This window comes from Chironomus tepperi, unplaced genomic scaffold, assembly GCF_022539635.2.
Source record: "Chironomus tepperi strain 1889 unplaced genomic scaffold, CSIRO-AGI_Ctep_v1 contig_196, whole genome shotgun sequence".
Taxonomy (NCBI): Eukaryota; Metazoa; Arthropoda; class Insecta; order Diptera; family Chironomidae; genus Chironomus; species Chironomus tepperi.
The window spans coordinates 343,101-356,416 of NW_027226318.1; the positions used below are offsets into that span (position 1 = coordinate 343,101).

Sequence of the window (13,316 nt, forward strand, 5' to 3'; positions counted from 1 at the left end):
GGAGATAGAGCGCTTTTTCAATTTTTCAACTTCAAACGGTCATAGCTCGAAATTGTGCTTTATATAATTTGGATTTGAAATGTTAACTAAAATTCGAAATTATTGATGAACATCATAAGTGAACGGCCACTAAAGTAAACAATGGAAAGATATTGAGCTAGTTTATATACAAAAGTTTTCCTCAGTGCTATGTAAACTATCAAAAAAATAAAAATCTATTTGAATGATTATGAAAATTTCATATCAAAATATTTATCGACATATCCCAAAAAAGAGTGTTCGTTTCCACATTTTTATATTTATTAAATAAATTTTCGTATGTGTGAAAATAATTTCTTCTGTGATTTTCACCCCTTTTTTCATATTTGAGCTTTATTGTAGTTGCTCCACAAAAAAAATAAGTGTATAAAATAAATATTATTATCAACAGTTCGAAGTCAAATATTACAAAAGTAAACATCACTTCCAGCGGAGTCGAAACAAACAATTGTCGATTTTTATAAACATTTTTTGAGTCATTTTTTGCCTTTTTTTTTGTTATTTTTTTTATATATATTATTTTTCAATACACACATGTGTGTATATCGATATACTTTGCAGTCATCTCTAAGAATTCTTTTTTTTGTAACGTTTATCGTTTGAGGCTACAATTTCATGAGAAAACAAGTTGCTGTTTTGGACCGGGAATGTATATTTGGTGCATTTTGTTGGGATTTTGAAAAATGAGTTGGGGATTGTTGCATTTTGTCTGGATGTCTTGATGGATGAATATGAGATTTGTATGATTGGGGGTCAAATTCATACAACTGACAACTGTAGGACTGTAGGACTGGAGAACTGTAGGACCGTAGGACTGTAGGACTGTAGGACTGTAGGACTGTAGGACTGTAGGACTGTAGGACTGTAGGACTGTAGGACTGTAGGACTGTAAGACTGTAGGACTGTAGGACTGTAAGGAAAGAGGGAGGGGGACAATATTCATGAATCATAATACGGTTTTTCTGTGGAACATTCAAAAGTTAAAAAAATATAAATGTTTCATACATAAAAAAATAAAACCAAATCAGAATTAAATCCTATTAAATTGATTTTAATTTAAATTCTGGGATTCGAACCACCAAACTACTAATTTTCAGCTTTGCAATCATCCAACCAATGTTATCACATTTGTATCAAATCTACAAATCTCACAATATAAGCCAAACAGCCGTAGAATAATAATGCGCCTTAAAACCCCAAAGCATCAACATTCTTGACCAACTCCAATTCTCTTATGCGTTTTTGTTGCCGATTGAGTCAGATTTCACATATACACATGGATATGTACACAAGAAAAATACGTGCATGTGTGTATATTAGTCACTTTTTTGTTGCCTTTTTCGCCTGAAACGTCAAGAATCGAACAAAAATAAAGAAAAAAAAAGAGTCGGAGAAGACGAGATTTCAAAGTACAAACAAAAAAAAAAGGCACCGAATGCGTCTGAAGAATCGAATGAAATTTCTTATATATGAACGACTAACGACTAAAAAAACAATTTTTTAACAGTAAAAATATAAATTTATATTCATTTATTCTATCCATCCACATTTCTTTCTTTCTCTCTCGCATGCCTGCCTCGACTTTCTTTAAGTTAGAAATGAAATTATGAAAAAAATACAAAAAATTAAAATTCTAAATGAATATTTATTAGGAAGTAAGCTGAGGAGAGTCCCTATCGCGCGAATGGGTCGATCAGTTATCATGGGGAGTGAGAGGAAGCACCTCCATACCATTCATGGACTATTACTTTTTTGTTGTTGTTGTTGTTATTGCGCACATTGCACAATTGTTGAATATCTTCAAGAAGAATGGAAAACTACGTGATAATATGCAATAAAGAGAAGAAAAAAGTGGAAAGACTGTAGAAATGAATAAAAGAAAAATGTAAAAGGGAAATACACAATAAAGCACTTTTACTGTTGCTTCAAACGCTTCAATACATATTGCGATTGAAATCGAAGTGACGGAAGCGGAAATGCTGAAAGAATATTAAAAAAAAATATTCCCATCAGAATGAATTTCCATTTTTTATCTCTGCTTTTCTATTTGTCACCTTCAAGGGAAAACTGAGTTGAAATTATTCCCTTTGGATATCATCATCGATCGTGTCTCTGGAGAGTGCCTTTTTGTCATTTTTTAACAAGCTTGAATTACATAAGTTTTATGACACAGTAATGATTCTGGGAAATTTTCGAAATAAATTTGTAATGCCTTCTATGGATCTTTGTATGTCTAGATGTTGGATTGATAATAGTGAGTCTATTTGTGGAGTAAATAGTTAAATTGAAGTCTCAGTGGACCTATGGGGGCATTCAGATATTAAGTGTAAGTTGGAGTTGAGCGTTTTGCTTTCCGATGGCTGGTTATCTGGTTTTTAATGCTCAAAGTCGACAGACTTGATTTCGGCTTGAGTCAATTCGAATCAAATTCCGATTTTGAGAGTGTCCGCTCATTCCAACTGTTAAGTTTCATATCATGTGTCTGTTTCGATTTGGCTGTTATCGTCATTGTTAGTTCCAAACAAACCAGTTCGCTCTTTGGCTATTTTCGCTAATTTAAGGATTTTTAGGCCAACTTGGCTGTTTTCGAGTGAACAGAAAACCGTCTGAACCACTCGGGGTATTAATTAGATCCTCGTTTGACTCTGTCTCACTGCGTGGCTTAGATTGACGGTCTAAGCAGTTGACACAGGTAAAGTTAAGCTAAGTGCTACATAAAATCATATATTGTGCATTTACCATTTTGGGAAACCGAAACTAATTCATAATTATGTATTAAGAATTGAACCTTACAACACCTGATGTATTTCATAGACCATACCCTACTAAATTATCATATTCAACATCACATCCAAGAAACAACTTACAAAGCTAATGATCCACACAAATAAAAAGTTTAATCATGAATTAATAAAATCTAAAAGAAGCCAGAGCTTCTAAGAACAAAAGCATCTGTAACAGCATCCATCCTTTAATTCCATCTACAAAATTACTGAAAAAAAAAGACATCTCATTCCATATTATTTCACAAGATATCTGTGATACTTTTCATTCTTACTTTACTGTAATGCCAAACTCAATTCGATATTAACATCATAACCCTTTTTGTGTCGTTACGTTAGAGCATCTGCCTTAGTTCACAGAATCACCTTAATTTTCCTTCAACTTCATTTCAATTCCGAAGAAAATTTGTGTCAACTGGGACAAAAATTTTTAAAAAAAATATACACAAGTAGTGTAAAGCAACAGCATCGAAACTCCCTCGATAATATTAAATGAGAAAAAAAGGAACGAAAATTGAGAATATGCAGTAAAGTAAGTAAAATTGTCCATGCATCGATATCGACATCTTTTTTTTTCTCATCATCATCTATACTCCCTGCACGATGTGACTCGATATTTTTACAAAAAAAAAACTAAAATTATGGATTGAAAAAATTTTTTTTATTAAGAAAGTAGAAAGAAGTAAAAAAAGGTCTGCCTTGAATGTAATCGACCGGCGACGAAGAAAAGAGTAAGAGAGAAAAGAAATATCGAAGCATTTATTTCTTATAAATATTAAATGAAAGAATATACGATGAAGATGAAGGAAGAAATGTCCATAATGCATATATATAAGTATACAGAAAAAAATGGATCGAAATTTTACTCAGAAGTGTATTAGTGAATATATTCTTCTTTTTTTCTCAACTTTACTGTTGCTCCTCCATCGAATCTACAGAGCAGGTAGATTTTTTTCTTCTCTTTTTTCATCATCTTGTTCATGAAATTACAGAAAAAAAAGAATCCCAAAAAATGAAAATAAAGAATAAAGTTTTTTTTTCTTTTTCTGTGGATGATTATGAAGCATTTTTCTAAGTTTGGTGCATTTTATGTTATTTTAATAAATTTAGAACATTTAAAAATTTCAAGAGTTTACTTTCCTTAACTTAGAGTGACCAGAAATCTCGAGGAGAACAACATAGTCGTTGGGATGAAGCTATGTTGTCGTATTGACAGTAAAACAGCCAAATAACCTCGTGACCGAGTGGACAAAAATATTTTAAAACTAGGCATCAACTGGACATTAACTTGCCTTCAACTGATCATAGAGTATTTATGTTCTATCGGGGTGTTTTTGGACAATTTATTGACAATTTAATTTAGAAGTATTTTTATGCTGCTGTCTTTACATAAGCAGATTTCGCAAATGATCGGTTGTAAACCTTATTATCCCTAGCCTGATTGTGGGTCTGCCAACCTTCAAACGAGGTGTTTTTGATAGGCTTTTACTCTATCATTTGAAATACTTATACTGGCACATAGTTGAGTCAGCAGTGGTTTATTTAGCGATATCAAAGGATACCGCGATAAGGTATTGACCAGCTTCATAGTCAGACTTTGGATTACTCAATCCCACCAAAGAATATTTACAAATAGACAAAATAGTGCAGAAATACCTCAAAAGACTTAAGAAAATGAAAGAAGAGAGATCAAATGCAATTCATAGATAGTGTCATTATGTCCTCAAAAGCAGAGTTCGTAGATGACTCGAATTGTATGCGGAGTGGAGTCAACTTCGAATTCTACTCAGAATACTATATTCCGACTACTACACATCGTGTGCCCTTCAAGATATAGACTGCTAAATCTTCCTGACAGAGCAACAATTCAACTAAACTATACTTAAATCACTCCTAGTCAATTAGCTGCCAACAACTAGGAGCTTAAACGTAATTGTAAACTAACCCACCCAAACTGTACTTCCTTACTCATTCATACTCCAATAAAACTCCCATACTCGAAATTGTATAGAAAACGAAATGAGAAGAAACCTGAAAAATGATATTTCGCTTCGATTCCTTTCAGTCTTTCGCCTTCTTTATGGATTAGGAAAAAAGGAGAAAGAAAAAAAAAATTCGTTCATTTAAGGGGCGAGCGGAATGGTTGTACAACATATAGTGATAAATTTATATTCAGAGGAAGCCCTTCAATGAATGCACGTCGAAAAATTAAAAAGAATGAGTTCTCTCATTTTTTTCGAAAATCCTTTGGGGATTCATTCCCTTTTTTTCGTTTCTTTTGATTTCATGCTTCTTTTTTTTTGTGTGTATGATCAATTCCTTCAAATATGCATCGAATGCAGTTCAAATACATATTCATAAAAAAAATTATTGTATAGGGAAATTTGAGATCAGAAAGCGTAGATTTTTGCTTGTACGTTCTGCATCATCTCAATTCCCTTTGGTACAATAACTATCCGTACTTCAATGCTCTCTGATTTTTTCAATTTTTTTTTATAAATTTTATTAAATATAGCAAATTCTTACACCGTCTTTTTCAATAACGGTGAGCACAAATGAGAATGGATGTGTATGGAATAAAAGACTTTGAAAAGATGAAGATGATCGTCACATAACAGCCTTGAATTTCAATCTAAGCGCGAATGAATATAAAAAATATATGTAATATGGAAAAAAGAATTACAATGGAAGGCATGGCAAAAGGTAAATTGTGGTTTAGGTTTGAACGCTTGAAAAAAATTCATTTTTTGGTTGAATATTTTTTATGTGGCTTTGATTTTAATGAAGAATTTCGTAAGACATATGTTCTGTGATTTTATTATGTGTATAGGTTGATATTGTCTTGTGTTTAGATATGGTTTGTAAAAGACATTTGGTAGGAAATGTTGGATTTTTTGATAGTTAGCTGGAATTTGAGGAATTGTCGTAGAAGTCGAAGTCTAGTCATGTCGACTAGAGGCCAACTTAAGGCATTAGGCAAGAGATCTTAACAACCAGACATCGTTGAGAGCTCCGATTTGAAGCATTAGATCAGTACTCTTGACTTATTAGCTTATCGTTTGGTTTTCTAGCCTAAAACTGTAGTTAAATGCTTTAATTAATGATTTTTTTGCTTAATTTGTACAAAACTTCTTAGAAACTTTCCCTTTGACAACAATTTGAATTTATTTTGATCGTTAATTTTCGAAAATTTTGACCGTTATTTTTCAACATTGACTTATTTACATGGATCGTAAGTAGAACTTAGATTGCATCAAAATGCTTTCTCTGTTGCTATGTGAGTTAATTGCTTGTTCTGTCACCTAGTTTAAGGATACTTTTTGCTAACTAAATACTGATTGCTGGGCTAGAATACCACTTATGTCCCTCAATCAATAACACAAGAGCTTCAAACAATTTTTAAACTCTACTCCAGACGACTTCTAAGTATAATTTGAAAAGATCTATATAAAGACATTCCCTACAAAAGTCTTCATAGTTGAGCACCCTTCACATCATATAACCTTCTCAGCTCAACTTTAGAAAAGTCACTCTCAAGTCAATTCTTATTCCCTCCTTTAAAAAAGTCAATGAACAATCCACTCGACTGAAAAACAAAAAATTCTCTTACAAAACCCAAACAAAAAAGCAATCAGTTTCACTCCCTAACCTAAAGAATTCATTTGTTTTCCTTTTTGAAACTTTTATTTTTGTTTTTTCGAGACAGTCATCGTCGTCATCATCAATATGTGTTCCAAGAAATTGAATGTATAATTTCATATACATACACGCTTATATAAAGTATAAAATTTGTTTAAATGTTACAGAAAACAATTTTTTTTTCTTCTTATATTTAAAATTCATTTCATAAAACTTGAACGAAATGAAGAGAAAAAAAGGAATTAAAAATGCTGGTCAACCACTTGCCGCACACTCTCCAAATGTGTTTTTTCGCCTTATATCTCTACTCTTCTTTACATATATGAGCAGCACAAGATATTTATATTTTTTTTATCTTTGGCGACAGCTCATGGAATGAATTAAAAGGCAAATGAGAGACGGAGAGAGAACCAAACCAGGCAAGATAAAGAAAAAAAAAATTATTTATCGTCAAGAAAGCTGAAATTTATCGACAAACAAAAAAATTAAATCTTGTTTCATCAGCAAAAAATTTACATATCCCCTCATTGAATGCGATTGTGATGTGTGTGCGGTGTGTTATGGTCAAGTGGATTGGATAATTTGTTTTAATCAATCTGTAAAGAGATTGTGGGAAGAAAATGTAACGGATGAAAGGAATTACATATTTTTGTTCTTGTCGTAGAACATTACATGCGATTAAATTCTGGGAAGATTGAGAGAAGTTAAATGTTTTGTGGATGGTAAGGAATGTGAAGGGTGGGTTAATGGAATTGGAAATAACTTAATAAAGTTCTTTAGCTATTCAGATTATTGAGATCCTGAGTTGCGCTAAGATGGATCCAGAATTGCGCTAGAGGATTCAGAACTGCGCTAGGAAATCCAGAGTTGCGTCAGCTGATCCAGAGCTGCGCTAGTGATTCGCGACTAGTAATTTCAGAGCTCGAAGTCAACTTGAGTCGGCTCTTCGATAAAAAATCCGACTGGACTTCGAACTCTGAATAATTGTTTGACGAGAGATGGGTGCGCCGAGCCTCTGAAATCAGTAGACCTACGGTTCATGGTAGAATTAGAACCACTCCTTTGATGACAAATACAGACTCTAAAGGAAGAACCGCGTTTCAACTGCATATGATTCGAAAAAGGGACAAATGAAAAATTTCTCCTGCCGAGTTTCGAACCATGATCGCTGGGTTGGTATTGTAATAATTAGATACCGAAGAACGAAACCAATCCACCACCAAGCCACTTCTACTCACTAATAAAATAATTAATATATAAAGTATTAATGTATAGCTCCTAAATCCCATTGGGTCATACCAGTTTTATTCATTCAATATCGTAGCTTACTAGCTTATACTAGCTTGTAACTTCAAAATTAAACCATACATCGCACGGTACTTAAAGACCCACAGCAACACTTAATTATTCTCTCTAAAAAAAGTATAAAATATAAAAAAAAACCATTGGCACTCCTTGGGGAGCTACACATAACTAAATAAGAAGATGACACACAAAAGAGGAGAGGAAAATTATGAAAAATTTATGAATTGTATGTGGCTTCAGAGAAAGAAAGAAAAAATTCATTAGCAAAAAACGTTATCAATAATTAAAATCAGCTACGACTTCAATATAGCATGTTCAAAGCAAAAGAAAAACGAATAGACGAAAGGAAAGAGAAAAAAATAGCAGAAAAAAGGCGACCACAGAAAAAAACCAGTCATTGATAGTTGTTTATGAAGAAATCGAGAGGAAAGAAAGAAAAAAATAAGCATAAAAGTGGGTTTTTGGTCAACAACATCCAGCTAACCAACCCGACCGAATCGATCCATTCATTTATATTTTATTTATTTTTTTTGTGTTTTTGTCTTGCTGCATCGATGTGAATATTGGCAACAATGTTTATCATATGCGAGATATCTTCTTATATATTTTATGAATATTCATATTATGAAATTATTTTTACTTCTTTTGAAATGCAGGTTTTTGAGGCGAATATGTAATGATGACGGATTGGATTGTTTGACATTCTTTGAATTGGTAAGCTGATATTGAGGTTAAAGCTTGAGGAAACTTGAATATCCTATCGAACTTAACTTACTTACTTACTGCAACCATGTTCTTTTGTGGAGCTTAGATTACAACAAATGGCTGTTCATCTGAATCTGATCCTAGATCTGTCACCTAATTTGTACAAATTGTCAGTCTGAACATTTGATTGTCATTCTTTCACCACTGACGATGGCCATGCCTAACCCTTTGGTCACTGACCTGCTGCTTTGGTCTAGAGACGTGTGTTTTTCGTTTGCCGACTTGCATTTTTTCTCTGCAGACCTGCAATCTTAGTTTAATTCTATGTTTAAATCGTTTAGCATATTCTGATCCAGACACTATGAAATATTGACAACTAGGCTGCCAAATAGACTAAGTAAACAATATCAAATGGCGATCACTTGCCGTGACTGGCAGCTACTGTTAAATAAGCTGGAAAAGGTTGATCTAAATGTTTCTTAAAACTACAAATCCAGAACTCGAAGTCGGCTCAGATTTTGTATGGAAAAGTCGACTTGACTTCATATTAAATTTGAGTCGACCTCAAGTTTTGCATAAATCAAATTTTATCAAGATCATGACAGAATTAGTTGATTAAAGCCAATTCTACTGTATTTTAAATTCGAGTCAACTTCAATCGTTGTCAGAATCTCAACCATTCAACCACTCCAACAGATCCTTTCCACAGCAGCCACTATCTCGATTCTATCAAATGCACCACAAACCACTAAACCCTCACAAAGCATTTCTCCACTTGTTTCCTCCTGTCTCAGCCGAAACCAAAAAAAAAGTAAAGAAAGAAAAAAAAATTCATTTTCTTGTGTATTTGTGCAATCATCGTCATCATCATCAGAGATACAAATGAACTGGTTGTTAGAGTTTTGAGACAATGAAACATTGTATATACAAAACTATAGACAATAAAAATATGAAAATCAAATAATATAAACAGCACACACATGCGATGACATCATTGATAACTAAGCGGGAAACAAAAAAACGTGGAAGCAGCAAGCAGCAAGCTGAAAACATATTTTTTCGAGACTTTTAATAAATGCAAAAAAAAAAAATGAGATTAGTGGTGATAGGAATTTGGTCAGATACACGATTTCCATTAGTAAAAAGTCACGTATGACAAAAACAGAAGTAAAAAAATTTTCTCAATAGGATGAGAAAACAGAAGTAAGCAACATGAGTTGAGAATGTTAATGGTTAAACACAATATTTTCCTGGTTTTGATAATTTTTATTAGCAATAATGAAACATTATTTTTTTGTGTTCATATCGCGAGTTCCTGCTATTTCCAATTCTCTTTCAATGAATACCTTTAGGCTTGTTGCTTGCCATGCATTGTTATTATTCTCTTTATCAAAATCTTGTAGTTTTAACTCTGCGAAATATCAATTTTAAGGCAGGCATTTGAATATTATAATATGCATTATTCATGGTCAGAGGTGGGGTTTTGGGGTAATTAGAGGTGATTGTTTTAATAGATTCTGGCCTAAAGAGTCTCACTCGACTCAAGACATTCGCATTCGACTCAAGACATTCGCATTCGACCCAATAGAGTCTCATTCGACCCAATAGAGTCTCATACGACTCAATAGAGTCTCATACGACTCAATAGAGTCTCATACGACTCAATAGAGTCTCATTCGACCCAATAGAGTCTCATTCGACCCAATAGAGTCTCATTCGATCCAATGAAGTCTCATTCGATCCAATAGAGTCTCATTCGACCCAATAGAGTCTCATTCGACCCAAAAGAGTCTCATTCGACCCAAAATAGTCTCATTCGACCTAAAATAGTCTCATTCGACCCAGTAGAGTCTCATTATACTCTAGAAAACCACATTTGATCATAAAGAGTCTCATTTGGCCTTTCTAGTCACCTCTAAAAATACAACATCTAATGCCTAGCTCAATCCATTCAACTCTGCCTCATTCAATATTTTTCTCTTCTCTTCTCACTAATGTACATTCATTATCTAGATGCAAGTAATATTCCATGAAGGAGAAAAAAATTAGATTTGCAATACACAAAACTTATTTTTTTCTACTAGAATTAAAACATTATTCATGCATTTCTACGGAATGAACAAAAACGAATTGCTGTTCTCAATATTTGATTCTTGATCAAATGTGATCGATTTGTGGTTTCTGTGTTGTGTAACGATTAGTTATAGAATTTTGTAAGCAAGACATTGTGTGATCAATATGGAAATGAACAGCACTGAAAAATATTTCGAATGTAGTTGGTGCTATTGTTTCTGTAGTGCAACTGTCGTTTTGTGGTCATTGAAATTTCATTTGGAAAATTTTTTGAATTTTCTATTGTGTCTTGTACAGTTTACAGTATTTTATGTTCTTCACACCAAAAAGTGCTTTTGTAAATGATAATACAAGTCTTAATTGGAATTGACAAGTCAATTAATTCTTGGATATTTTATTCTTTTTGGATGTTTCGTTGGGAATTTTGATAAAGTGCGATACAAATTATTAAATTTGTATCTACACGCTTCATACTTGTTATTTAATATTCCCCAGTCATGTCTGGAACCCCTCAAAAATTACCAAAACACCCAAACTACAACCAAAAAGCTTTAACAGAACAAATCGTTGCAAAACCTTTTCGTTTCTAATTTATTTGTATGTTTAATATAAATTTTCCCCCATAAATCTTACATATGCGAAATGTTAGAATGAAATTTATGCATAAGTAAACAAAACAATGCATGCAATCAAATTGTACTAAAATGTGGCGCCGCAGTGATTGCCTATTGACTTATGGTGTAAATGAAACCTTTTTTTAATTTTAAAAGAATTAATTTTTGCATTTCCAATTATTTTTAATTTAACAATGTTTTGGGTCAACATTGAGTACAATGGATATGGTTTGATATTTGTGTGACTAAGTCGCGAATTAAAGAACTGTGCAAAGATCACTGCTTCTCTAGCTTTAGTCTGTGACACAATCGCTTAAGAATGTCAGCGACGTACGGACAGAGAATTTGAAGAAGCTAGACGACAGTGCCAGCGATAAAGTATGATAACAGATGATAAGCATTTTATTGTAACCTAAGTTCCACAAGTCCTAAGGAGCATAGTAACAGTAAGTAGTAGTACACTTTAGCAGATAGAACCTATCAAAAGTTTAGGCAAATTTACTATGAGTATTAAGTCACAGTTACCTGATTAACCAACTAGTATCCATAAAATTGACAATTATTTATGCTCAGAAGCTAGCTCATTAGTACTAGATCACTTATCCCGAGCTACACATTATAGTCTTTAGGACGTCGCATCGCAACCGTGTAGACAAATGACTTTGGATACATTTTACGGCGAAAAACGATTTGTATCCTGACGTCCCTTAACCCAACTGTTCCATCCAGAAAACAGAACAAGCTTCCTCTATTTCATATTTAATGAGTAATGCCTAACTGTGAATTTTACAATCTTAGTTCTCGAGAATACTTGAAAAGTTTATTAAAAATACATGCACATTGCAAAAAAAAAATAATAAAAATTTTCTCAGAATTTTTTACAAGTCATTAACGTTAATTGATTGAAATTATATATTCGCAAAACGTTAATCAAGATAACACATATTGGGGTGTTATCAAACATATTTCAATCAATTTAAAAAATGACATGAAATATTTTGGATCATAAAATTTTTGAACATAAAATTTGTTAATTTCTTACAGCCATAAAATGATACACAGCAAGTGTGCGTAAAATGTGCGATAATTATTTGAACAAACTTTCTTAAGTCACACAATACTTGGTTGATGGAAAAGAGTTCCCTTAAATCCTTAATTCCTATAATTATTTCACGATAACATCTGCAACACGAAAAAATATATAAATTGATCATTTAATTACAATTAAATATATTTCCTCCTTTTTGTAACCAATTAAGTTCCTTGCATGTATAGCATAGAGACCTATCATCATGAACAATTTTTCATTCCCAACCAGCATTAGAGTTTTAACTTTTTATACTCAATGCCAAAATTAAAATGCAAAAAATATTTTCCATGAATAACCAGCACAAGATGTTTCTTTGCGGTTCTGTTTTTTGCAATGAGTACTTCAACCATCAGACCAACAAAAAAAATTGGCAACAACAATGCAACAAGACGCACATTCAACCCGCACATATTTCTCTATAATTTTTTATTTTATAATATACAAACAACAGCAGCAGCAACGACAAGCATGGAAACCCATTTCATGCAATATTACCCCATTGTTAATTATGCACGCGATTATGTGTCGCAAGAGTTTCACTTCACCAAACTGAACTGCCTTCTCATGGCTGTCAATATATAAATATTTTTTTTTACAATGTTCGACTGCGAAGAGAACTTACTGAAGCGAATCGAAATGATAAAGTGAGCAAGAATGATATTTAATGGGTAAACAAAATAAAATAAGCAAGCAGTCATCAAGTTGTATATTTATTTTTTTTATCAGTTTATAAGTTACACTCAATAGAATTTTTTGAAGACTAATGTGCCAGTATACAACTTACTTATTTACTTCGCTGGCCGTACAGATCAAGTGTGATCCATGGGCTCCCTCAGTCGGCTTGTGAAGCTGGCTCTATCGCTGGATACCGCTTGACAATTACCAATTCCAAGTGTGACATTATCTCTATCGACAGCTTCATTCGATGTGTTCTTTGGCAAAGAGCAGCTAGCGGTAGAGTCAGAATTAGATGCCAACTATGAGAGGGTATGGATCACATCTGATCTGTATGGCTAGTGAAATAAGTTTGTAACGGAATTTTACTAAATTTTTGGACTAAAGTCGACT

The 13,316-nt window shown here is 32.9% G+C and overlaps 1 long non-coding RNA gene across 1 annotated transcript; it reads right to left on the bottom strand.

Moving 5' to 3' along the window:
• Positions 1–1,541: 1,541 nt before the first annotated feature.
• Positions 1,542–12,880, bottom strand: LOC139089870 (uncharacterized). The gene is made up of 3 exons (XR_011544336.1): positions 12,744–12,880; positions 2,094–9,256; positions 1,542–2,018 (listed from the first exon to the last, which is right to left on the bottom strand). It is a non-coding gene; the product is annotated as an uncharacterized lncRNA (long non-coding RNA).
• Positions 12,881–13,316: the final 436 nt, after the last annotated feature.